At 50.1% G+C, this 7,500-nt stretch overlaps 12 non-coding genes across 12 annotated transcripts in view; 5 read left to right on the top strand and 7 right to left on the bottom strand.

The window, feature by feature from the left end:
* Positions 1-709: 709 nt before the first annotated feature.
* On the top strand, positions 710-780 carry TRNAG-GCC (transfer RNA glycine (anticodon GCC)). Its single transcript has one exon. It is a non-coding gene; the product is annotated as a tRNA-Gly (tRNA).
* Positions 781-851: 71 nt separating this feature from the next.
* On the bottom strand, positions 852-923 carry TRNAW-CCA (transfer RNA tryptophan (anticodon CCA)). The gene has a single exon. It is a non-coding gene; the product is annotated as a tRNA-Trp (tRNA).
* A 243-nt stretch (positions 924-1,166) lies between these two features.
* On the bottom strand, positions 1,167-1,240 carry TRNAN-GUU (transfer RNA asparagine (anticodon GUU)). The gene has a single exon. It is a non-coding gene; the product is annotated as a tRNA-Asn (tRNA).
* Positions 1,241-2,394: 1,154 nt separating this feature from the next.
* On the top strand, positions 2,395-2,465 carry TRNAG-GCC (transfer RNA glycine (anticodon GCC)). Its single transcript has one exon. It is a non-coding gene; the product is annotated as a tRNA-Gly (tRNA).
* Positions 2,466-2,536: 71 nt separating this feature from the next.
* On the bottom strand, positions 2,537-2,608 carry TRNAW-CCA (transfer RNA tryptophan (anticodon CCA)). The gene has a single exon. It is a non-coding gene; the product is annotated as a tRNA-Trp (tRNA).
* A 243-nt stretch (positions 2,609-2,851) lies between these two features.
* Positions 2,852-2,925, bottom strand: TRNAN-GUU (transfer RNA asparagine (anticodon GUU)). The gene has a single exon. It is a non-coding gene; the product is annotated as a tRNA-Asn (tRNA).
* A 1,138-nt stretch (positions 2,926-4,063) lies between these two features.
* On the top strand, positions 4,064-4,134 carry TRNAG-GCC (transfer RNA glycine (anticodon GCC)). The gene has a single exon. It is a non-coding gene; the product is annotated as a tRNA-Gly (tRNA).
* Positions 4,135-4,520: 386 nt separating this feature from the next.
* TRNAN-GUU (transfer RNA asparagine (anticodon GUU)) lies at positions 4,521-4,594 on the bottom strand. Its single transcript has one exon. It is a non-coding gene; the product is annotated as a tRNA-Asn (tRNA).
* Positions 4,595-5,748: 1,154 nt separating this feature from the next.
* TRNAG-GCC (transfer RNA glycine (anticodon GCC)) lies at positions 5,749-5,819 on the top strand. The gene has a single exon. It is a non-coding gene; the product is annotated as a tRNA-Gly (tRNA).
* Positions 5,820-5,890: 71 nt separating this feature from the next.
* TRNAW-CCA (transfer RNA tryptophan (anticodon CCA)) lies at positions 5,891-5,962 on the bottom strand. The gene has a single exon. It is a non-coding gene; the product is annotated as a tRNA-Trp (tRNA).
* Positions 5,963-6,205: 243 nt separating this feature from the next.
* TRNAN-GUU (transfer RNA asparagine (anticodon GUU)) lies at positions 6,206-6,279 on the bottom strand. Its single transcript has one exon. It is a non-coding gene; the product is annotated as a tRNA-Asn (tRNA).
* A 1,166-nt stretch (positions 6,280-7,445) lies between these two features.
* The window catches only part of TRNAI-GAU (transfer RNA isoleucine (anticodon GAU)), a 71-nt gene continuing 16 nt past the window's right edge, over positions 7,446-7,500 (top strand). Inside the window, exon 1 of the tRNA in view lies at positions 7,446-7,500. This exon is cut by the window's right edge and continues 16 nt beyond it. This is a non-coding gene — a tRNA (tRNA-Ile).

Raw genomic sequence — 7,500 nt, forward strand, 5'->3', positions numbered from 1 at the left:
CTCAGCTTTGGAGAAAGAGAGGGGGCAGAGAGCGCAAAGGGGAAGGCCCAAGGTGCACACCTTATTTTACATAAAAGCTCGGGCTCTTGGGAGGACAGGGACATGAGGGTTCTCAGGGAAAGCCATCACATTAGTATTGATGGCTGGGCCTTGAAACACAACAATCCCGGAATGGCCAGGCACAAAATGCCTGTGCAATAGGCCTGACCATAGGCTTCTGGAGGTCTTGCTCTCCAGAGGCCCCAGTGGTCTAAGCCCGACCAGGGCTGTGCCCGACCAGGGCTGTAGGCCGCGTTGGGAGCGCGTTAGGGACGCAGGGCGCAGAACTCTGCCCGTTTCACCCCAGCATTTCGGGGAGGACAGGGAATTTGGCAAAGACAGTGGGAAGGATTTTTAAGGAGGAGAGTTCAGTGACATGATCTGAAACACAATAGTGCTGGTGATCTGGAGGCTGCCTTCTATGAGCCACTTCTGTCGGGAGCAGCCTGCCATCATGCCCTGATAACCACAACACTAGTCCCAAGCCAGTGACCTCAGCAAATGCAAAAACATTCATACTTATAGTCTCCTGCATCTGATTCTTGCCATCATGTGAAACGTTGGCATTCCAATGTCTGTTGCACACACTTTGTTCATAGGTGTGCAATTTGAGTGCGTGCGCCTCATCACTGTCTTGGACAGAGCTCTGTCTCTAATCTACACATGTGAAGCATTGGTGGTTCAGTGGTAGAATTCTCGCCTGCCACGCGGGAGGCCCGGGTTCGATTCCCGGCCAATGCAAGGCTGTGTTCTTTTGACTTTGCTTTCTAAATCAAATATGGGAACTCAGTGGGGCATAAAATGGGAAACAGTGACCCCGACGTGATTTGAACACGCAACCTTCTGATCTGGAGTCAGACGCGCTACCGTTGCGCCACGAGGTCCTTGCTTTTGGAGTCACATCAGCAAATGTTGTGAGCCTTTTCATTTTTGCCCACCTCCTTATATGCCTAGGGTTGTATTACAAGGTTTGGCTTTTTGTTTTCCATCCTATTGATGAAATTGAGTGCAGGTGCAGAGAGAACGCAGAGGATTGAAATGTTCAGGGAAAGGGTCTCACGCAGGAGCTCTAGACCAAAGGCACATTACTATGATTTATTAAAGTGCTTCATGCATGCAAAAGGAAACGTCCCTGGGTGTGCTTGAACCACCAACCTTTCGGTTAACAGTCGAACGCGCTAACCGATTGCGCCACAAAGACTAGTGACAAAAGCACATCTCCTGAGACTCAACATATATCTTTATGTGTGCGCGCCTGCCTTGAGCTTGTGTTATATAAGGCGTCTTTATCCTACGCAGCATTTGCCATTTGCTTAGTGTCTTGTCACTGTTGGGTGTTATGATGCGCAGACTACTATCTAATGGTGTTAGGGCCAGTATTACAACCAGTCCCAGTGTATGAGATACATGTATGACTTTTCTGTGGCCTTCTTAGCGTAGCTATCTGCTCCTCTGGTGGTGTTCTACCAGCCTGTCAGGCGTGTGTCTTGCCCATCCAATCTTCACTGTGGCATGTTAGACTTGTCTTCTCTGTGAGCGGAGTCTCCTTCCCAGAGCAGGTGCTTTCTCTGAACTCTTGCTTTGTAAGACTGCTGGGCAAGGCCCTCCCTAGCCCCTCACTCAGATAGATACATTTACCTGCAGAGCTCAGCTTTGGAGAAAGAGAGGGGGCAGAGAGCGCAAAGGGGAAGGCCCAAGGTGCACACCTTATTTTACATAAAAGCTCGGGCTCTTGGGAGGACAGGGACATGAGGGTTCTCAGGGAAAGCCATCACATTAGTATTGATGGCTGGGCCTTGAAACACAACAATCCCGGAATGGCCAGGCACAAAATGCCTGTGCAATAGGCCTGACCATAGGCTTCTGGAGGTCTTGCTCTCCAGAGGCCCCAGTGGTCTAAGCCCGACCAGGGCTGTGCCCGACCAGGGCTGTAGGCCGCGTTGGGAGCGCGTTAGGGACGCAGGGCGCAGAACTCTGCCCGTTTCACCCCAGCATTTCGGGGAGGACAGGGAATTTGGCAAAGACAGTGGGAAGGATTTTTAAGGAGGAGAGTTCAGTGACATGATCTGAAACACAATAGTGCTGGTGATCTGGAGGCTGCCTTCTATGAGCCACTTCTGTCGGGAGCAGCCTGCCATCATGCCCTGATAACCACAACACTAGTCCCAAGCCAGTGACCTCAGCAAATGCAAAAACATTCATACTTATAGTCTCCTGCATCTGATTCTTGCCATCATGTGAAACGTTGGCATTCCAATGTCTGTTGCACACACTTTGTTCATAGGTGTGCAATTTGAGTGCGTGCGCCTCATCACTGTCTAGGACAGAGCTCTGTCTCTAAGCTACACATGTGAAGCATTGGTGGTTCAGTGGTAGAATTCTCGCCTGCCACGTGGGAGGCCCGGGTTCGATTCCCGGCCAATGCAAGGCTGTGTTCTTTTGACTTTGCTTTCTAAATCAAATATGGGAACTCAGTGGGGCATAAAATGGGAAACAGTGACCCCGACGTGATTTGAACACACAACCTTCTGATCTGGAGTCAGACGCGCTACCGTTGCGCCACGAGGTCCTTGCTTTTGGAGTCACATCAGCAAATGTTGTGAGCCTTTTCATTTTTGCCCACCTCCTTATATGCCTAGGGTTGTATTACAAGGTTTGGCTTTTTGTTTTCCATCCTATTGATGAAATTGAGTGCAGGTGCAGAGAGAACGCAGAGGATTGAAATGTTCAGGGAAAGGGTCTCACGCAGGAGCTCTAGACCAAAGGCACATTACTATGATTTATTAAAGTGCTTCATGCATGCAAAAGGAAACGTCCCTGGGTGGGCTTGAACCACCAACCTTTCGGTTAACAGCCGAACGCGCTAACCGATTGCGCCACAGAGACTAGTGACAAAAGCACATCTCCTGAGACCCAACATATATCTTTATGTGTGCGCGCCTGCCTTGAGCTTGTGTTATATAAGGCGTCTTTATCCTACGCAGCATTTGCCATTTGCTTAGTGTCTTGTCACTGTTGGGTGTTATGATGCGCAGACTACTATCTAATGGTGTTAGGGCCAGTATTACAACCAGTCCCAGTGTATGAGATACATGTATGACTTTTCTGTGGCCTTCTTAGCGTAGCTATCTGCTCCTCTGGTGGTGTTCTACCAGCCTGTCAGGCGTGTGTCTTGCCCATCCAATCTTCACTGTGGCATGTTAGACTTGTCTTCTCTGTGAGCGGAGTCTCCTTCCCAGAGCAGGTGCTTTCTCTGAACTCTTGCTTTGTAAGACTGCTGGGCAAGACCCTCCCTAGCCCCTCACTCAGATAGATACATTTACCTGCAGAGCTCAGCTTTGGAGAAAGAGAGGGGGCAGAGAGCGCAAAGGGGAAGGCCCAAGGTGCACACCTTATTTTACATAAAAGCTCGGGCTCTTGGGAGGACAGGGACATGAGGGTTCTCAGGGAAAGCCATCACATTAGTATTGATGGCTGGGCCTTGAAACACAACAATCCCGGAATGGCCAGGCACAAAATGCCTGTGCAATAGGCCTGACCATAGGCTTCTGAAGGTCTTGCTCTCCAGAGGCCCCAGTGGTCTAAGCCCGACCAGGGCTGTAGGCCGCGTTGGGAGCGCGTTAGGGACGCAGGGCGCAGAACTCTGCCCGTTTCACCCCAGCATTTCGGGGAGAACAGGGAATTTGGCAAAGACAGTGGGAAGGATTTTTAAGGAGGAGAGTTCAGTGACATGATCTGAAACACAATAGTGCTGGTGATCTGGAGGCTGCCTTCTATGAGCCCCTTCTGTCGGGAGCAGCCTGCCATCATGCCCTGATAACCACAACACTAGTCCCAAGCCAGTGACCTCAGCAAATGCAAAAACATTCATACTTATAGTCTCCTGCATCTGATTCTTGCCATCATGTGAAACGTTGGCATTCCAATGTCTGTTGCACACACTTTGTTCATAGGTGTGCAATTTGAGTGCGTGCGCCTCATCACTGTCTTGGACAGAGCTCTGTCTCTAAGCTACACATGTGAAGCATTGGTGGTTCAGTGGTAGAATTCTCGCCTGCCGCGCGGGAGGCCCGGGTTCGATTCCCGGCCAATGCAAGGCTGTGTTCTTTTGACTTTGCTTTCTAAATCAAATATGGGAACTCAGTGGGGCATAAAATGGGAAACAGTGACCCTGATGTGATTTGAACACGCAACCTTCTGATCTGGAGTCAGACGCGCTACCGTTGCGCCACGAGGTCCTTGCATTTGGAGTCACATCAGCAAATGTTGTGAGCCTTTTCATTTTTGCCCACCTCCTTATATGCCTAGGGTTGTATTACAAGGTTTGGCTTTTTGTTTTCCATCCTATTGATGAAATTGAGTGCAGGTGCAGAGAGAACGCAGAGGATTGAAATGTTCAGGGAAAGGGTCTCACGCAGGAGCTCTAGACCAAAGGCACATTACTATGATTTATTAAAGTGCTTCATGCATGCAAAAGGAAACGTCCCTGGGTGGGCTTGAACCACCAACCTTTCGGTTAACAGCCGAACGCGCTAACCGATTGCGCCAAAGAGACTAGAGACAAAAGCACATCTCCTGAGACTCAACATATATCGTTATGTGTGCGCGCCTGCCTTGAGCTTGTGTTATATAAGGCATCTTTATCCTACGCAGCATTTGCCATTTGCTTAGTGTCTTGTCACTGTTGGGTGTTATGATGCGCAGACTACTGTCTAATGGTGTTAGGGCCAGTATTACAACCAGTCCCAGTGTATGAGATACATGTATGACTTTTCTGTGGCCTTCTTAGCGTAGCTATCTGCTCCTCTGGTGGTGTTCTACCAGCCTGTCAGGCGTGTGTCTTGCCCATCCAATCTTCACTGTGGCATGTTAGACTTGTCTTCTCTGTGAGCGGAGTCTCCTTCCCAGAGCAGGTGCTTTCTCTGAACTCTTGCTTTGTAAGACTGCTGGGCAAGGCCCTCCCTAGCCCCTCACTCAGATAGATACATTTACCTGCAGAGCTCAGCTTTGGAGAAAGAGAGGGGGCAGAGAGCGCAAAGGGGAAGGCCCAAGGTGCACACCTTATTTTACATAAAAGCTCGGGCTCTTGGGAGGACAGGGACATGAGGGTTCTCAGGGAAAGCCATCACATTAGTATTGATGGCTGGGCCTTGAAACACAACAATCCCGGAATGGCCAGGCACAAAATGCCTGTGCAATAGGCCTGACCATAGGCTTCTGGAGGTCTTGCTCTCCAGAGGCCCCAGTGGTCTAAGCCCGACCAGGGCTGTGCCCGACCAGGGCTGTAGGCCGCGTTGGGAGCGCGTTAGGGACGCAGGGCGCAGAACTCTGCCCGTTTCACCCCAGCATTTCGGGGAGGACAGGGAATTTGGCAAAGACAGTGGGAAGGATTTTTAAGGAGGAGAGTTCAGTGACATGATCTGAAACACAATAGTGCTGGTGATCTGGAGGCTGCCTTCTATGAGCCACTTCTGTCGGGAGCAGCCTGCCATCATGCCCTGATAACCACAACACTAGTCCCAAGCCAGTGACCTCAGCAAATGCAAAAACATTCATACTTATAGTCTCCTGCATCTGATTCTTGCCATCATGTGAAACGTTGGCATTCCAATGTCTGTTGCACACACTTTGTTCATAGGTGTGCAATTTGAGTGCGTGCGCCTCATCACTGTCTTGGACAGAGCTCTGTCTCTAAGCTACACATGTGAAGCATTGGTGGTTCAGTGGTAGAATTCTCGCCTGCCACGCGGGAGGCCCGGGTTCGATTCCCGGCCAATGCAAGGCTGTGTTCTTTTGACTTTGCTTTCTAAATCAAATATGGGAACTCAGTGGGGCATAAAATGGGAAACAGTGACCCCGATGTGATTTGAACACGCAACCTTCTGATCTGGAGTCAGACGCGCTACCGTTGCGCCACGAGGTCCTTGCTTTTGGAGTCACATCAGCAAATGTTGTGAGCCTTTTCATTTTTGCCCACCTCCTTATATGCCTAGGGTTGTATTACAAGGTTTGGCTTTTTGTTTTCCATCCTATTGATGAAATTGAGTGCAGGTGCAGAGAGAACGCAGAGGATTGAAATGTTCAGGGAAAGGGTCTCACGCAGGAGCTCTAGACCAAAGGCACATTACTATGATTTATTAAAGTGCTTCATGCATGCAAAAGGAAACGTCCCTGGGTGTGCTTGAACCACCAACCTTTCGGTTAACAGTCGAACGCGCTAACCGATTGCGCCACAAAGACTAGTGACAAAAGCACATCTCCTGAGACTCAACATATATCTTTATGTGTGCGCGCCTGCCTTGAGCTTGTGTTATATAAGGCGTCTTTATCCTACGCAGCATTTGCCATTTGCTTAGTGTCTTGTCACTGTTGGGTGTTATGATGCGCAGACTACTATCTAATGGTGTTAGGGCCAGTATTACAACCAGTCCCAGTGTATGAGATACATGTATGACTTTTCTGTGGCCTTCTTAGAGTAGCTATCTGCTCCTCTGGTGGTGTTCTACCAGCCTGTCAGGCGTGTGTCTTGCCCATCCAATCTTCACTGTGGCATGTTAGACTTGTCTTCTCTGTGAGCGGAGTCTCCTTCCCAGAGCAGGTGCTTTCTCTGAACTCTTGCTTTGTAAGACTGCTGGGCAAGGCCCTCCCTAGCCCCTCACTCAGATAGATACATTTACCTGCAGAGCTCAGCTTTGGAGAAAGAGAGGGGGCAGAGAGCGCAAAGGGGAAGGCCCAAGGTGCACACCTTATTTTACATAAAAGCTCGGGCTCTTGGGAGGACAGGGACATGAGGGTTCTCAGGGAAAGCCATCACATTAGTATTGATGGCTGGGCCTTGAAACACAACAATCCCGGAATGGCCAGGCACAAAATGCCTGTGCAATAGGCCTGACCATAGGCTTCTGGAGGTCTTGCTCTCCAGAGGCCCCAGTGGTCTAAGCCCGACCAGGGCTGTGCCCGACCAGGGCTGTAGGCCGCGTTGGGAGCGCGTTGGGAGCGCGTTAGGGACGCAGGGCGCAGAACTCTGCCCGTTTCACCCCAGCATTTCGGGGAGGACAGGGAATTTGGCAAAGACAGTGGGAAGGATTTTTAAGGAGGAGAAGTTCAGTGACATGATCTGAAACACAATAGTGCTGGTGATCTGGAGGCTGCCTTCTATGAGCCACTTCTGTCGGGAACAGCCTGCCATCATGCCCTGATAACCACAACACTAGTCCCAAGCCAGTGACCTCAGCAAATGCAAAAACATTCATACTTATAGTCTCCTGCATCTGATTCTTGCCATCATGTGAAACGTTGGCATTCCAATGTCTGTTGCACACACTTTGTTCATAGGTGTGCAATTTGAGTGCGTGCGCCTCATCACTGTCTTGGACAGAGCTCTGGCTCTAAGCTACACATGTGAAGCATTGGTGGCTCAGTGGTAGAATTCTCGCCTGATTCGCGGGAGGCCTGGGTTCG

This window comes from Triturus cristatus, chromosome 4_2, assembly GCF_964204655.1.
Source record: "Triturus cristatus chromosome 4_2, aTriCri1.1, whole genome shotgun sequence".
NCBI lineage: Eukaryota > Metazoa > Chordata > Amphibia > Caudata > Salamandridae > Triturus > Triturus cristatus.